The 17473-nt window shown below is 40.8% G+C and overlaps 1 protein-coding gene across 4 annotated transcripts in view; it reads right to left on the reverse strand.

Moving 5' to 3' along the window:
* GLCE (glucuronic acid epimerase) overlaps positions 1-17473 on the reverse strand; it is a 115078-nt gene that overhangs the window by 58131 nt on the left and 39474 nt on the right. For 3 of the 4 annotated variants that reach the window (XM_075896834.1, XM_075896833.1, XM_025189202.2), the window contains exon 2: positions 9774-9876. The gene's annotated coding sequence lies outside the window, so the exon portion shown is untranslated. Of the gene's footprint in view, positions 1-9773; positions 9877-11155; positions 11177-17473 lie in introns of those variants that run through there. The other variant, XM_006132085.4, reaches the window with a different exon arrangement.

Genomic DNA, 17473 nt, shown 5'->3' on the forward strand with positions numbered 1-17473 from the left:
AAAAAACAACCATGCTTCAGGAGAATCTAGATCTCTGGAGAGGTGGCATTTTTATTGTACTAGAAACCCCAAAACAGGAAACAGATGGGCATTAACAGGTAGGTAAGAAGGAACATTATATGCAAATAATGCAACAAAGATGAAGTTTTTTTGGTTCTCATATGACGACATTGAGTAACTGCCTTTTTTGAAAAAGCTGACGAGATCACAGCCAAAGGTAAGAGCTGCGGACCATTAAAATTACCATCTCTGAACCTATGAATAGCTTGCATCCAAAATATATGTGCTAGAGAGCAGGCGCTCTGTCAAGTAAGTGAGATTTCACTCAGACCAAGGCTGAAATCCAGATATCTTTTACGGTTCAACTGAATAAAGAATTGATCACCTGAATCTCAGTTTCCGATGTAAGTGAAGAGTACTTTTTGTATCAATATTTACTGATTTGCAAGCTTCAAAAATATCATAAATATACTAGAAACAAATTCATAATGATTGCTCTATCGACACATTTACATGCATCCTACAATAGGGTCATTAATCTAATGAGAGCATATAAAGAAAAATGTGTTGAAACTGACAAGGATACTATATCTACACATTCATCTTGATCATGTAGCATTACTTCAGGCAAAAGAGCTATTCAACTAAAGACTGTGTTAAATCACTCTACAAATGGAAACTATTGATCTACTATAAAATTAGTTTATTGGCAGAACAGTTTACAGCATTCTGTGAAATTTTGTAACAATTTACCTAGCATGTACTATGCTCGCTCATTTTCAGGAACCGCAGATTCAACAATAGAAGTTACTTTAAAAACATTCAGACGGGTAGCCGAGTTTTTTGTTTACGTTTTTCCTGTTACAGACTAATAGTTTAGTAGCACTTTAAAGACTAACAAAACATGTAGATGGTATCATGAACTTTCCTGGGCACAAACCACTTCTTCAGATGATCGGAATGTTGGAAGTCCAGATCCAAGAACTTGGATCCAAAGAGTCCAATATAAACCTTTTGCTCCAGTTTGCTTGCTCCGAGGATTTCTAATTTGAAAATGTCAGCTCACCCTTTTATTCTATGTAGGTTCCAACACCATTCCAGGATGGGTAGGCCAAGTGTCTTTGTCAGCATAAAAGTTTTCAAATGAAAGTCAAGGCACAGAGCTACAGACAGATTAATTAGATCTGAAAGAATTTTAGTTCTAGCTGAAGTTAGCATCAAATTACAATAAATGTGTTTTAAAGGTTCAGCATCTATTTAACACCATTAGACAAGTCAAGTACTGGTCTACACACACACACACACACACACACACACACACACACACACACACACACACACACACACACACACACACACACACACACACACACACACACACACACACCAATTAGCAAATGTGCCAGACGAGACGCTGATACAATATTCCTCTTCTAAGAAAGATGCCAGGGGCTGCATCTTCCTATTTCTACTAACATTTAAGCTTTACAGATTTTCATTTATAGAAGGGGAAAACCAATTATGAAGAACTGCAATATCTTCAGACAACTCTCATCAATTAAGCCTCCGCTACATGTGACATATTGCACTAGTCTTAGTATATCAGTCCAAATAATCACATCCCAAACCAAAAACTATCCGTTTGATTAGGCACTGCTTACCAAGATATTTAAAATGCAACAAATAAATTGCATCAAATGCTTTCTTGTAATACTTGGATACAGTTATTCTCCTGACTGATTTACAGAGGCATTTGGCCAAAAAGAACATATGGATCAACTTTGTTTTCCTAACATGAACATAAGGTTTCAAATACTTGTTAGTTTAGGTATTTTTCTGCTCTAAGTAACCAAACTAGCCTTCCTATGCAAAAAAATACCTACAATGCTATATCATAGAATCAAACACCACTAGAACTGGAAGGGACCTCGAGAGGTCATCGAGTCCAGTCCCCTGCCCTCACGGTAGGATCCAGTACTGTCTAGACCAGGGTTTCCCAACTTATGGGTCGAGACCCAAATATGGGCCACCATTACATTTCAAAAGAGTCACCAAGTGTCTCTCCAGGTGGTTCTGCCCTCCCCTTCCTCCTCCCATTTTTGAATTGCCCTGGGTCACCAAGTCTTCCTGAATTGTCAAAATGGGTTCCCATCTGGAAAAGGTTGGGAACCGCTGGTCTAGACCATCCCTGATAGATGTCTATCTAACCTGCTCTTAACGATCTCCAGAGATGGAGATTCTACAACGTCCCTAGGCAATTTATTCCAGTGTTTAACCATCCTGACAGGTAGGAAGTTTTTCCTAATGTCCAACCTAAACCTCCCTTGCAGTTTAAGTCCACTGCCTCTTGTCCTATCCTGAGAGGCCAAGGAGAACAATTTTTCTCCCTCTTCCTTAGGACACCTTTTCAGATACCTGAAAAATATGTGACTGCGTGGGGCTCTTTATCAGGAAAGAAAACCCAATAAAAAGATCTGTGTTAAAAAGAGGAAATTCAAGCAAAAAAATAAATCTAAGCAGTTATATTGCTGAATCCACTAAGATTAGTTACAAGATTTACCTGGTGCTGCTCGGGTCCTTAACTCAAGTTTTTTCTTCATTTCAGGCATTGCCCTGGGATGGGGGATGGGGATGGGGATGGGGAGGTTCAGTATGCAGGCTGCCCCGGGTAGAGAGGACATCCCCAGCGGCTTGGGGCTGTGCTCGAGTGGGCACAGCCCAAGGAGGGGTGCATGTTCCCCCGCTGGGGCAGGTCCAGGTTCATCTGTCCCTGCACATCCCAGCCAGAGTTAAGGCAAATTGTGCACTTCCCCTTGGACAGGGAGTGAGGGGTAACAGCCAGCAATGTCCCCTTCCAACTCGGGGGTAGAGGAGCTTCAGCTCTCCCCCCCCCCCCAACCTTCTTTAAGAGTGCCTGGGGCATAGGGGACTTGGGGCTGGGGCAGTCCCAGATGGGGGAGGGAGGCATGCTCCAGCGAGCCCCTTTCATCTGCCTAGTGATTGTCTTTTCTGAATGGTTTTATGAGACGCAATCCCATTCCAGGCACATCCCATTGTCCTGGCTCAACCAAACCCCGACCTTACTTGAAGTGGTAAGAGGAAGCTGCACACCAAATTTGGTGGTCCTAGCTTTTACCTTTTAGGAGGAGTTCCTGAACAGACAAACTCTTTCAAGTATAAAATAGACTAAGCTTATCTAAAAAAATCAGTTTAGTCTAAATTATCTGCTTTTCTGCATTAACTTGCTATGCAAGAGAGCAAGGGATATAGATTTCACATGTTAAAGCAATTCATTAAAGAAATGTATTAAAAATATGCCACAGCCCAAAAGCTAGTTTAATAAGAAATGCTAGACTTTGTTTTGAATTGAGCCAATTAAAAAAAATCTCTAGCCTTCCATCTCCTGACGAGCATTCCTCTCTGATAACAGATCAAGGAAGGGAATACATTCTGGATGCATTTACACAAGATAGTTTCCAGGATTACATTTTTAAGACGATTGTTATGTACCTTCAGATAAGGCTAAGACTTAAACCCACTGCTCTAAAGACCTGGCTATAGATATAAACAAAATTCACTCATACTATGCAATAATTTTATGTGAAAGACAAAGGATTGGACATGCCACAGATTAGCAAAAAAAAAAATCTCTTAAAAGTACGTGTGTACTGCTGGGCACAACATTAGTTTAAAAATCTCAGCCATACCTTTAGATGCAGAAGAGAGAGATCTCCCATACTCACTCTGAACTTGAATAGGCAAAAAGGGACAAAAAATTATTGCTCTAGGGCTGAGCTGCAGCTTGAAAGGAATCTTCGTCCAGAGGCTGCTTCAGAGGCAGACCCTGATCCTATAATGTCATATGAAAGCATGCAGTGGGAACCAGACTGCGCCATTATAGATTTCCACTGAATCTTGCCTCCTCCTGCCTCAGCTGAAGTAGATTTAGACTCTGTATACCCTTCCAGATGATAATTTTCTCACAAGACTCAACAGAATATTAACTCTTGAGATAAATGGCAACAGAATCAGTAGCAATAGAACACAGAAGTAACGTTGCTACAGCAGCTAACCATGGCAGCAGTGTTTTGAGTTGAAAGCAGACAGGTGCATTCCTTTAAACAAAGAGCAAGAGCCAGATTCTTTATCAATAAAACTAGAGGATTTTCCCATGCCTGTTCTTATATTAAAATTATGCAGTCTTGTCCATAGAGTCCTCTAGTAACAACTTACAAGGTACATTAGGAGGGGAGGGATAGCTCAGTGGTTTGAGCATTGGCCTGCTAAACCCAGGGTTGTGAGTTCAATCCTTCAGGAGGCCATCTGGGGCAAAAATTTGTCAGGGATAGTACTTGGTCCTGCTGTGAAGGCAGGGGACTGGACTCAATGAATTTCAAGGTCCCTTCCAGTTCTAGGAGACAGGCAATCTCCATTAATTTATTTTATTTACACAACTATAGCAGGTTATTCATACCATAACAAATTTTGGGGTGCTCTTAAAAGCCCGCATGCTAGGAATTTCATGTAGCATACAGAAGAGACTGCCCTTACTTACAATTGAGATCCTTTCAGGCAAGTGCACAATTAAGAGGAGAGACTTTTAGCCGGTGTTTAAAATTGTCCTTTTGGGGAGGGCAGGCAATACTAGTGTCACAATCTTCTGATGAACACTTAGGAGAAAAGCTTGCAGTTATAGATTTATACATGCCATTCTATGGATTGATATCAAAAGACAGCTCCCCATTCCAGTTCCTTAGTTAAAACAGAGAAAGTAAGACTTGATGTAGCCAACAAAAAATAGCCTCTCACACTTCTACAATGATCTGCACACAGATCATTAACCAAAAATAGGAAGCAATTTCTCCTTCTTTATGTCTCTACCACACTATTTTATATCAGGCATTCTTTTACTTTATTTCCTAAAATAGTCACAAAACTTGCAATTGAAAAAACTGTTAGTCGAGCCTACAAATGGAAGGCAAGAGGACAGAAAGAATCAGCTTTGTTATTCTGCCTTCATCTGACTTGTGTTTTTACTCATTGATTTGAACAGCCTGATGCTTTCCCAGAAACTCCGCAGAACAGAGGATAAAAGATTTATTGAAAGATCTGCAACTGGTAGCAAGGATTGTCTTACTGTAGCTCCAGCTTTAACGATACATGCAACATGCCTCAGTCTGTTTTCAGCATTAGAGGAGCAAGAGAGCTTGAAATAAACAAGGAAACGTTTTTGCTTTGGCCATTTGCAGAAACCTGAGCAGCTGTGCAGACTGACCTTTATTTGGTATATATTTCCATATAATTATCGGCTGGGAAGCTGAAATCAGCTTTGCTCCCTTCTCTTGCTATGTTCTACATTTATGGTGGCGCATACAGTACATACACTGTCCGTCATCCAGAATGGGTATAAATAGGGTAGACAGCGAGGCTCTACTCAGGTGAGTAGAGTACACACCCAAAGCCGAGAGTTAGGCCTCCCATGTTTACAATGGTATTGTTAGCAGTGTCATGTACTACTAACAGTGTCTTGCCTCACTGCCTCTGCCTGTCATAGGCTTTTACCTCCACACTACAGTGTCAACGCAGCCAGCTTTTCATTCGGGCATGTATATACTAGGGATACGAATGGTGAGCCAGTAAGCATCACCCTTATCCCCCCCACACTTGTTTAATCGGTTAACTGATTAAACATTATATTCAACCGAGTTTTACAACGCTAGTACATATACGCACCTTGTGCACAGCCACCAGTGCACACAAGGCCAAATAGACAAATGCACTTCTCTACACAGAAAGACCCGAAATAATTTTCAAGACCAAATTTTCCAACTTTGGCATACCAAAGTGGGCAGAGGGTGCAGATAATCCCACACAGCTGACGGCAGCATTCAAATTCTGTAAGGCACACACAAAGCACGTGCAGGCACACCTGCGATGTGTTCAAACCCCAGCCTGAGCGTGCATATTAGGTAACACCAGGGACTAAAAATTCATGCTCCTTTTGCATGGATGGCCACTACTGTCTATGAGGGGATTTTATAAACGTGTGTGCTAAAGCTACTGCCTTGCAAACCAAGTTTATTGCAAAATAAATAGTGATCTCTTCCTTGGATCTTTTAGAGGTTTCTTCTTTTTTTTTTTTTTAAACACCTTCTATATTTAACATTTGAAAACTCGCAGCTATCTTTTGACAGCTGTAAAAGCCCACGGAAAGGTTGCATGCTGCTCCTTTTTGTTTGGATTCCAGGTATCCTATTAGTGCCTGCACTGGCCTAGGCTTACATTCTAACAATACCCTTCTTCTGACAAATGAGTGCATTAGGGTTGGTTACTCATTAGTCACGCTGCAATCTATAAAATGGCTTTTGTGCTGCCCACGTTGAGAACACCTCACTACCCCATTCAAGTACTAGCCCAGGGCAATGTGACACTAGTACTCAGTGTTCCCGCTAAGATTTTCCACCCATGAGCTGAGTGTTTTGTCTTGGGCACCAACACTGAGGTCACATGCGCATGTTCGGATGTTTGCCACTGTGGCACCCACCAGGAGTGCTGCTTCCCGAGAGCCTTGCCCGGCAGAACAGTAAAAGAGATGTAGCCGTGTTAGTCTGGTCTTGCTGAAACAAAAAACAGGACTTTAAAGTGCTGCATAGTCCTGTCTTTTGCCCAGCAGAGACCTTGCTGGGACCCCAAGCTCTGCTCCCAGGCAGCGCTCCCTCCCCCCCATTGGGGAGAAGGTGAGACCTGCTGCTCCCAGGGTAGCTGGTGTGCAGGGTAGGAGATGCCCCAGGCTGCTCCCTCCTGGGCTGGCTGCGAGTCCTTGCCTGGGGCAGAGGGAAGCTGCCACAAGGCCCATCCCAGGAGCAGCTGGGCAGGCACCACACAGCCTTGGCTGCAGCTCCGGCTCTGAGGAAGGCTGGTCCTGGGGCGGGCCACGTGGCTGCCAGAGCTGGAGCTGCGGTGCAGCTGCTCCTGGGGCCGGGGCACAGTGGTTGGAGACAGCCACTTCACAGCCCCAGCCCTCAGAGCAGCCGCCCCGCAGCCCGGCTCCAGCACACAGGACAGCTGCTCACCATGCGGCCCCGCCCCAGGAGCAACTGGGCAGCCAACCACGCAGTCCTGGGGAGTTGGAGACAACAGAGAGCTGCTCGGCTGAGCCCCCACTTTCCCCACCTGTAACGTGTTCAAACACCACAGCCTGGGCATGCATCTTAGGTAACACTTGTCCTTGTTGAACCTCATCAGATTTCTTTTAGCCCAAACCTCCAATTTATACAGGTCACTCTGGACACTATCCCTACTCTGCAGCATATCCACCTCTCCCCCTAGCTTAGGCTTTTTAAAAGTCCTATAAATATTGCAAGGAACCCAAAAGCTCCAAACATGGTCAGGGCCCCATTGTGCTGACCACTGTACTAAAAGCATAGTGGGTCTCCTGCCCCAAAGAGCTTAACTTGGGTCTCCACGTTCTGATCTGCCCACCCGCCTTAAATTGGAGATAACACCAAGTGTTTTGGTCATAAAATTTACTTTTCAGTTAAGTCATCCAACTTCAGTCACTGTACAACTGACAAAATTTATCAAGAAACCTTGATTTTCCCCTTTATTGTATTAACTGATTCAATGTAACTTAATATGGCAACATAGCAAACTTTAAAACCTGAATAATGAAGAGAAAAATGGTTTCTATGCAAGACCAGGATTATACAAACTCATTGCCCCCACCCCACGCGCACACAAGTTTTATTTTTTTAAACCAATACTCAACTTAGGGGAATTTGCTTCTGGAAATATCTATAGCAATAGCAAAATAATCATTAGCTGCTCCTTCATACTACTGTTCTACCCCATCCATCGCTCAAAGACGCACGCTCAAGACAGGAATCTCAATTTCTCCAGGATTCTTTCCAGAACGCTTCTAAATACGGATAATGCTTCGACTACATTCACACATTAAAGCTTTGTAGATTGTCATCAGTGCTCACCGCATAATTTCATCTACCCTCACAATTCACATCTGCAAGCACTTTCATCCCAAGAAAAATCATTCCAATTTAAATATAAAACTCATCATGGCTGCATAAGCAGATTGCCAAGCATGTTTAAGAGGATATATATTTAAAACCCAACAGCAAAACTTTATTTCCTCCCAAAATAGTCAAGTTCTATTGCCTGGAAGGTAATAAAAAAGCATATTCTGCAATCAGTTAAGTTGGTTTGGGGGGGTATGATTACTTTGACAAATCAAACAAATTTTTCTGAAAGTCAGAGGCTGACTTAGTAGTGAATATAGTAAACTGATGGGATGCTATACATGTGAAGTGATTGATAAAAGAACTCCAAACGAGATCTGCTGCATTCCTTTACATTGAGAAATTGCACAGAGGGAACGATGCACAATACTCTTAACACAAAATGGATGCTTTATACACTAGCACTATTCTGAAAGGAAGAAATTTTTCTCTCTGGTTATGTAACATTCTGCCACCACCTGAACAGAGTATCCATTTAAACAGTTCAACTGTTATTCCCTGCTATCATTTACAAATTAAAAAAATAAGACAAACTCTCTTTTATCTGACATTCTTGCAGCTCATTAATGACAGATCACATAGCTCAATATAGGTTATGAACATAGGAAGTTATGCTCAGGTTACTTTGAGATACACAGTAAGTACCTTACATAAGCCATATAAACTCATTAGATGGAGTTACATTTTAAAGAAAAAACGTTAATAGCTTTCTATTTCCTTAGACATAAAAAGGGTTATTCTTTATTAGACATATGATTAAAATATTTCTTTAATATAAAACTTCGAATTTCAAATTTTTAACAGCCAAAATCTCTCACAGGATCACCAGAAGTTCAGACAAGGTTTGATGGCCTCTAATTTTGATTTTCCTCCTTTGCAATTTGGTTTTCTAAAATTGTGTGAGGCTAACTACACCACACAGTTGCAAGGAAACAGTTTAAATACAACTCCACCATGAGAAATATCAGAAGGATACTTAGTTATAATTAAGTATGTTCCTGATAATATACATTACATGCACACACTTCTAACCAAGCTAGATTTAGTTTGTCAAAATGTATTTTATGGTAAAAAGAGCTATTGCCCAAAAACCTAGTTATATTAGTACAAATATGCAATGCTTCATTCTTATTCTGAAACAAAGAGGCAGTATATTACTACTCGTTTTTATCTAACATATATCTTATAAAGAAAAAAGGACAGCTAGCAAAAAATTTAAATAGTTCAAGATAAATATGCATTTAGCACTTAGGTTATCATGGCAACATAAAATTACTGAACTGCTGCTAACCTGACCTCATGTTTCATTGGTTTATTATATAGAACTAACATCTCTAAAACACTTCCTCTCCCCTGCAACTCCTTTTAGTTACTGAGCTAATTTAACCCAATCTGAATGATAGACCCTCCACTGTAAGATAAAAACAACCACCCAGATCCTCCTGTGAATAAAGGTATTATAATCACACTGTTTATTCCTCATGATAAGTAGTCTGCCTTCCCTCCTCTGCGCAAACAGAACCCAGTTATCAAGACACCACCTTATGTAGGCATAGACCCATCTGCCCTTTGCAGCTGAAAGTTATTAAATTGAATGAACATTAACCATTTAAATGCTATGAGTGCAAAGTACATTTTAAATGCATTACACTACAGAATCTCCAATTAGATAGAAGTTAAACAAACATTAAGCAGAAAGATGAAAGGGGAAAGATGAAAGGGGCTTTAAGATAATCTTACCTTAATCAAACGAAGGTCTCTAAACTCTAGTGCATCTCAGATTTCAAAATTTCTAATACTCATTAGTTTCAAATAATCACCTACAATTTTCCTTTCCAATCTCCTAGGAAAAAAAGAAAAAATATAGTTAAGCACCTGCTGTTTTGCACTTAAAATTTTCTGTCTGTAAAAATCCTCTTACTCAGCTCTGTCTGCTCTTAAGACAGCACTGCTGACGAATTTCAAGGCTCAGTTCTTGACATGCAGAATCACTGAAGGATCAAGAGCATAAATGTCACTTCCTCCAGACAACGCATCAGCTGCAAAGGAGAGTCTAATCTGCTATTCCCACCACAATCCTACCTAATTGAAGAGTAAATCCTGACATCTGCCTCATGCTATCATAAAATTCATGGCTTTCATTAAACATTTTTGAAGAATTCAGATTTAAATCCCATATTTATAGGATTCAATTTTAAAATAAACCATGGTGGTGTTCCACTTGAGAAACAGCATAAAAGGAATAGAGTTTTTTTGTTTAGAAAGACTAACAAAAACAGCAGAGTCCAGTTTATGACTAACAAATTATGACTGTCTGCATTGAAGACAGCGGCAACAACTAAAACCCTGAAATTAAGTTTTGTTTTTTACAAAGATCCTAAATGAAACATTATGAAGTACTTTGTTTGCACTGTCTGTACTGGCCCCACAGTATTTGTGAAGATTCTCCACTTACTTCATCAATTTTGTCTATTTCTTACAGTCCAACAAAGAACATGAATAAGAAAAAGTATTTCACAATGCAGTAAAACTACTTTCTTAAGAACAGAAGATGAACCACAAAGTGCATAACATTACAAATATATGCTATACTTGAATCAAATAGGTGTAAAAATATTTTTTCACAACCAAAAACATTTACACTGATCTCATTTAATTTGTTAAACTCCTCAGTTATTTTTTCCAAAAAGTAGCAATTTAAATTATCCCCTCTTCCCCCCCCCCCCCCCCCCACACCTTGGTTCTCATCTTTTTCCCTTGCATTCCTGATTTAAAATTAAAAAAGACTCTTCTGTTAAACTGCTTGCCTTCAAGTCTCTAGGTTTTAAGAGATTACCCTTCACTAACAAATAAACTGGTCTCCTTAAACAGGGTTGTATTTTACTTGATGCAGGAGCAGACTTCAGATACCAAATCTCCTGTACACCTGAAACTAGAATTTTCAGTTTTCTGAAGCACTTGAATGAACTCCCTGTTCTAGTCCAACAAGGTAAATTTACTTTTAATACCCATTACAAATTATGCCCAATTCAGCTCAAGTCTGCATGACATTTCTTCATATAATCTTCTCACTGGAGGCCTAATTTAATAAACAAAGACAGCTTTAATAATTCAAATCTTACTTTCAAAGATGCGATGCGCCTGTCAGAAGCTTTCTGCAATATAGTCAGTAAATTTCTTCAGTCTCTCCAAGGCTTTGCATATATTTAAGCCTGTGTCTTGCCTTTTGAATGCTGATAACTACAGTGTTTCTTTTCTCTCCTTTAAAGGATTAAACATTACCACACAGGCATTTTTATTACTGCATCATGCACCATTAAATTGTCATTTTTCTTCTACGAGTCTTTTAAATGTGGCCTTCAAAAAAATCTTTACAACAAAATGTTCATTTTTGCAGCATTTCTTATTTATAAATTGAAGCAACAAAACCAGAAACCAGCTTACAAAGCACTTCATGTTTTCTTACAACCATCAAAAGTTTAAGGCGGGGAGGAACAGTTTAAGAGAAAAAAACCCAAACCCTAAGGTACTGCATATAGTGGAATGTGGATTTTTAAAGATTATAGCACACTAGGGTAATATCGCCTCAAAAGCCCCTAAAATTCTAAAAGGCATCCTTATTTATTTTTATAACAGCCTTACTTTACTTTCCAGGAATAATTTTTACAGGATTCCTCTACAGGCTTCAAGTTTCAATAGCCCAAAACTAACCCCCCCCCCCACACACACACACACAAAAATCAGCTTTACAAAGCAGAAATGGTCTGATCCATTATGTGTGCCTAAAAGGTATGTGAAACTGGAGATACTTTTAATGTCTTGCCCCATGCCTCAGTTTTCCGATCAATAAAATGGCAGTGAACCAGATTTTCTTTGTAAATCATTTTGAGCTCTATATAAGAGGCAGGCATTATTATTACTGGAGGTGGTCCTCGTTAGTTTTGATCTGATTATGTTTTATATAGGCTCTATTTTGGGAAACCCAGAGAAAGCTAGGTCTTGCAATCTTGCCACATAATAAATCTAAACTAAATGAATCTTTTATTCACATCTGCATCCCAAGGTTCCTTTTAGTCCCAAACCATAATCCAAGCAGTCCCCTGCATTTAAACTGTGCATTGTATTAATCCACACAACTGAACAATAAGAAATTGTTTCAGAACACTAACTTGCATTTCCTCAGAGGCACGCGAAATACCCATACCTAACAAGCAAGCATCCAACCTAAAATTCAATCTTGCGACGCCTTATGCTTACACAGCTCTCTAGGACCTTGAAGAAGTTAGTGATCACGGAGAACAGGTTCTTTGGCAACATGCTCCGAAGGTATACATCACACCACAGTAGTAAGAGGCTGAAGTGGGTATCACCACATCTCACGTTTTGAATCGAAACACTAGCAACTGATCACTATTCATTTTGAAAGACACTAGAGAGTAATAGAGTCAGTCATTTTAATAACCACGCTATCAATTCCATTAATCTAATTCTGTTACTGCCTTCAGAAGTTTCTCAGAGATGGGCTATTTGAAAGGTATAAGTGGGCTACTCACCACAAACTTCATATTCCTGGTGACTGCATGCTACTGCAATTTGCATGTTTTCTGCACTAATCATTCCACTGACAAAAACACACAAGCCAAGAGAGAGCTGCCAATGTTGCCACACCAATTCCTTATTGGAATGGAGGGATTAGTAGTAGTATCATGTCAGCTGCTTCAAAATCAGAATCCAACTACTAAGGTAAAATGAGTTTTATACAGTCGTTCTTCGTAACAATGGTCAGTGAATCCCAAATATCCCCTTAACCTTCTGCAGGGACAGAAAACTAGAGAAATTATTTCTTCAGCCATAGAAAGCTGCTATCAAGACCACTTCATGCTGATTCAACTGAAAAGAACCATTTTGCCTGTCAAGGCATGCCCTCATGAACAAGAACATTGGTCTGACCCAGTATGGCCGTTCTTATGTTTCTTTGATGCAGCAAAGGTCCATCCAGCCCAGTATCCTGTCTGCCGAAAGTGGCCAGCATCAGGTGCCCCAGAGGAGGTGGGCCGAAGACAATGATCAAGCAATTTGTCTCCTCTCATCCATCCAGCCTCTGACAAACAGAGGCCAGGGACACCATTCCTTACCCCTGGCTAATAGCCTTTTATGGACCTAACCTCCATGAATGTATCTAGTTCCTTTTTAAACTCTGTTATAGTTCTAGCCTTTACAGCCTCTTCCGGCAAGGAGTTCCACAGGTTGACTGTGCACTGTGTGAAGAACTTTCTTTTATTAGTTTTAAACCTGCTACCCATTAACTTCATTTGGTGTCCTCTAGTTCTTATATTATGGGAACAAGTAAATAACTTTTCCTTATTCACCCGCTCCATACTACTCATGATTTCATAGACCTCTATCCCATCCCCGCCCCCCTCAGTTTCCTCTTTTCTAAACTGAAGAGTCCCAGTCTCTTTAGCCTCTCCTCATATGGGATCTGTTCCAAACCCCTAATCATTTTAGTTGCTCTTTTCTGAACCTTTTCTAATACCAAAATATCTTTTTTGAGGTGAGGAGACCAATCATAGAACACTAGAACTGGAAGGGGCCTTGAGAGATCAAGTCCAGTCCCCTGCCCTCATAGCAGGACCAAGCACCATGTAGATCATCCCAGATAGACGTCAGACCTTTCCTTAGATACTCCAATAGGTCAGGCATTTAAACTTGAAGATTTTAGATCCCTTTATTCTTAATACAGCACCATGGTCAGATGCCCCAGAGGGAATGAATCGAACAGGGAACCACCACATAATCCACCCTGTCACCCATTCCCAGCCTCTGACAGAGGCTACTGACACCATTCCTACCCATTGTGGCTAATAAACATGGATGGACCTAACCTCCATGAATTTATCTAGTTCTTTTTAGAACCCTGTTAAAGTCTTGATCTTCCCAACATCATCCAGCAAGGAGTTCCACAGGTTAACTGTGCACTGCATGAAGAAAAGCTTCCTTTTGTTTCTTTTAAACCTGCTATCTATTCATTTCAGCTGGCACCCCATAGTTCTTATATTTTGGGAACAAATAAATACCTTCCTTGTTCACTTTCTTCACACCAGTCATGATTTTATAGACTATATTCCTCCCTCCCCCATTTCCCCTTTTCTCAACTGAAAAGACCCAGTCTTTTAAATTTCTATTCATATGGGACCCATTCCAAACCCCTAAACATTTTTGTTGCCCATTTCTCAACTTTTTCCAACACCAAGGTATCTTTTTTGAGATGAGGCGATCACATCTGTACGCAGTATTCAAGATGCGGGTGTATCATGGATTTATATAGAGGCAATGAGATATTCTCTGTCTTATTCTCTATCCCTTTTTTAACATTTGGTTTGATTTTTGGACTGCTACTGCACATTGAGTGGATGTTTTCAGAGAACTAATCACAACGGCACCAAGCTCTCTCTCTCGAGCAGGACCAGGCTCTGACATGATTTCCGAAGGATGCCATTTCCTTCTAAACTTTAAGGAATTACATGACATGGTGCTGCACTCAGCCAGCAATATGTGGCATTAACATACCAATGGAATGGCTTAGCCAGTTACAAAATAGTTGCATGCCATCTACAAAGTGACATTAAGAAACAAAATAAAAAACTGTTTTTATTCCAGACAGTGAGACCCTGACATACAGCTTTACCCCCAACATTGTGCATCTCATTTAATCAGCTCCACATTCTTACAGAAAAAAGACACTCGAGACATTTTTCCTTATAAAGTGACAGTGTCTCACACCAGGGTAAAGCAATAATTTTGGGCAGCAGGCAGAGCTGAGTCGGAGAAAGATAAGCTGATAGAAGCTCTATGAGTAATCTGGTTTTAATAATAGCTCAACAATGAAAGCAGCACACAAATTCATTGATTCCAAGACCAGAGGGACGACTGCGATCATCTCTCTGACCTCCTGTCTGACACAGGTCAGAGAAGTTCCTTAAGCTAATTCCTAGAGCAGAGCTTTTGGAAATACATCCAACCTTGATTTAAAAGTTGTGTCTGATGGAGAATTCAGCACCAGGACCCTTGATAAATTGCTCCAATGGTGAATTAGTCAATTCATGCCTTATGTCCAGTCTGAATTTGTCTACCTTCAAGTTCCTTGCATTCTACCTTTCCAAGACTGAAGAGCCTACATAAGAGTCAGTACCCCCAGTAAGGTATCAGCAATCCGCCCAGATCTCATATATTATGCCAAAAAGGATAGCTAGGTTAATGAACAATTTTTATGTTGTTCCCTAAAAATGACATTTCCTACAGATATCAGATTATGTCAAAAAAATTTGGAGTAGGCTGTCAAATCAATTTTTTAAAAAAGCAGAAGGGTTCAGTTTAAAGGGCTATCACCAGGTACTCATAAAAACCCACAATTGTTTGCAACACCCTCATGAAAGTCTGCAAACCAGGTTGTACCCTGGGTGTTTTCATCCTCAGATTGGGAACCATCATCCGTTTTTAAATGGAGCAGAAGTCATTGTGGCTTCCTGTTGCACCTTTCTGATGATTTTTGTGATATTCGAACAGCACTTGACTGACAGCACCAATCTGTGTTTCATACTAGGAAAAACGAGTATTCCTCCCTCCAACCCCACCACCATCTCTACAGTGCTAGCAGATGTCAGGTTCAGTATCCTTATTGCTGTGTCATATGAATTTTATGGTCGATCCATTTTCAGTGCTGAGAAAGAGACAGCAGCTAGCGTTCTATTGGAACGGAGACTAAATTGTAAGGTAGTTTTGATATTTAATAGAGAACTATCTAACATTTGACTTTATTCCCCTCAAATTTCCACCTTCTCTCCCCCCCCTCCCCCTTCTTCATTTTCTGCCCTTGTCCAGTTCCATTTTTGCCCAACAACTGAGATAGGGCAGGCAGATTACTTTTCAATAACTTCAACACTCTACTGGTTCCCAGATGACTAGGGTACTATTTTGGTCCCTGTGTTATCAAAGTGAAGGCAGCAATGATGTAATGGAAAACATTTGATCTAAAAGGCTATCCAAATAGCACAAAAATTTAAAAGGTTAAAGATTACTTATCAAGTAATGGTAGGGCAGATGAAGTCAGAAGGCTGATGCCTGTACAGTTACATTTGAGAACACACAATTTTTCCCTGACATTTGTCATTTACTAAAAGCACCATTCAGTTTAAATATGGTTTTTAAAGTATGGATGACACCAAAACTGCTCAGTATCTATTACATTAATATTAATCCATATATGTATTTTAGAGATTTGTGCGTCAGAGTCCTTTGGTCTGCGTGTCCATTTGTTCAAGAACTCCTAAACAGTAAGAGCTAGGACCATCACATTTGGGATACAGCTTCCTCGTATTCTAACTTAAAGCAAGGTCAGATTTTGGTTATGCCAGAAAAAAATCGGATGTGCCTAGAATTCTATTGTTTTCTGTCACATGGAAAGGGAGGGGGCTGAGCAGAGGAACACACTACTCTCAGTCTTCAGGGGGGAGCAGCAAGTGCAGGGGGAGGGGGAGATGAGGCATTTATACTGCAGAGTGACCACTGACGGCAGCCACACCACCAAGGGAGTAGCCAGCTAGGGATGGGGTTTGCCATCTTGTCAGCCACAGGCCAAGGTAAACAGCTCCCCTATCCCAAACCCCTTACCCTCAGCCCCTGTGCTGGACCAGGGGGCAGGAGAGTTCAAGACAACACTACCAGTCCTACACCATAGGGATCCCATGGTCTCCAATAAGTCCAGAAAGATGGGTAAACCATTTGTTGTGAACCCCAAAGTATCTGGTAAGACAGTCCCTGGGGAAATTCTATCTGGAACCATAGTGACCATAACTCCTTGACTGCTCGTCAGGAGGCTTGGCTCTGGTTCGGGGAGATGCAAAAGCAACCAGCACATCTGATTCGTCCAAACCAGAAAACTACTTTCCTGGTAATGGCAGGACCACTGATACTGGGCACTCCTGCCTGAGGACTGGTGATCAGACAACTTGAGACAGCACCTTAGTACCATCTCCCATTGTAGAAAGGGTCTCTCAGGAGCAGCAGGCTGGAGAGGAGAGTGAGAATAAGGAAGACAGACTCCGCACTGGGGAACATCTCTGTATATACACTGATGTCTGGGGGGGTCCCAATGGACATGACAGTTCTAGTGCACACATGGAGGTAGTGTGTGGTCTTTAGACAAACGAGTTGGTATCAATGACAAATCTAAACCTGCATTTGTAGATGGGCTTGCTGGATGACTATCCTTATGTTTTAGTGCTGGAGTCACCAGACAGAACCAGCAGATCTTTCTTCCTGCATGCTTTAGCCCCCAGCATGGAGGGTTTCAGTGATGTCAGTTCCTTCCGGTCCACACGTGAAGGCTCACCCACCGTAGCAGGCTTGAGAAGGACTTGCATCTCTTGTGGACAGTTCTT

The sequence above is a fragment of the Pelodiscus sinensis genome, chromosome 14 (assembly GCF_049634645.1).
Source record: "Pelodiscus sinensis isolate JC-2024 chromosome 14, ASM4963464v1, whole genome shotgun sequence".
Classification (NCBI taxonomy): domain Eukaryota; kingdom Metazoa; phylum Chordata; order Testudines; family Trionychidae; genus Pelodiscus; species Pelodiscus sinensis.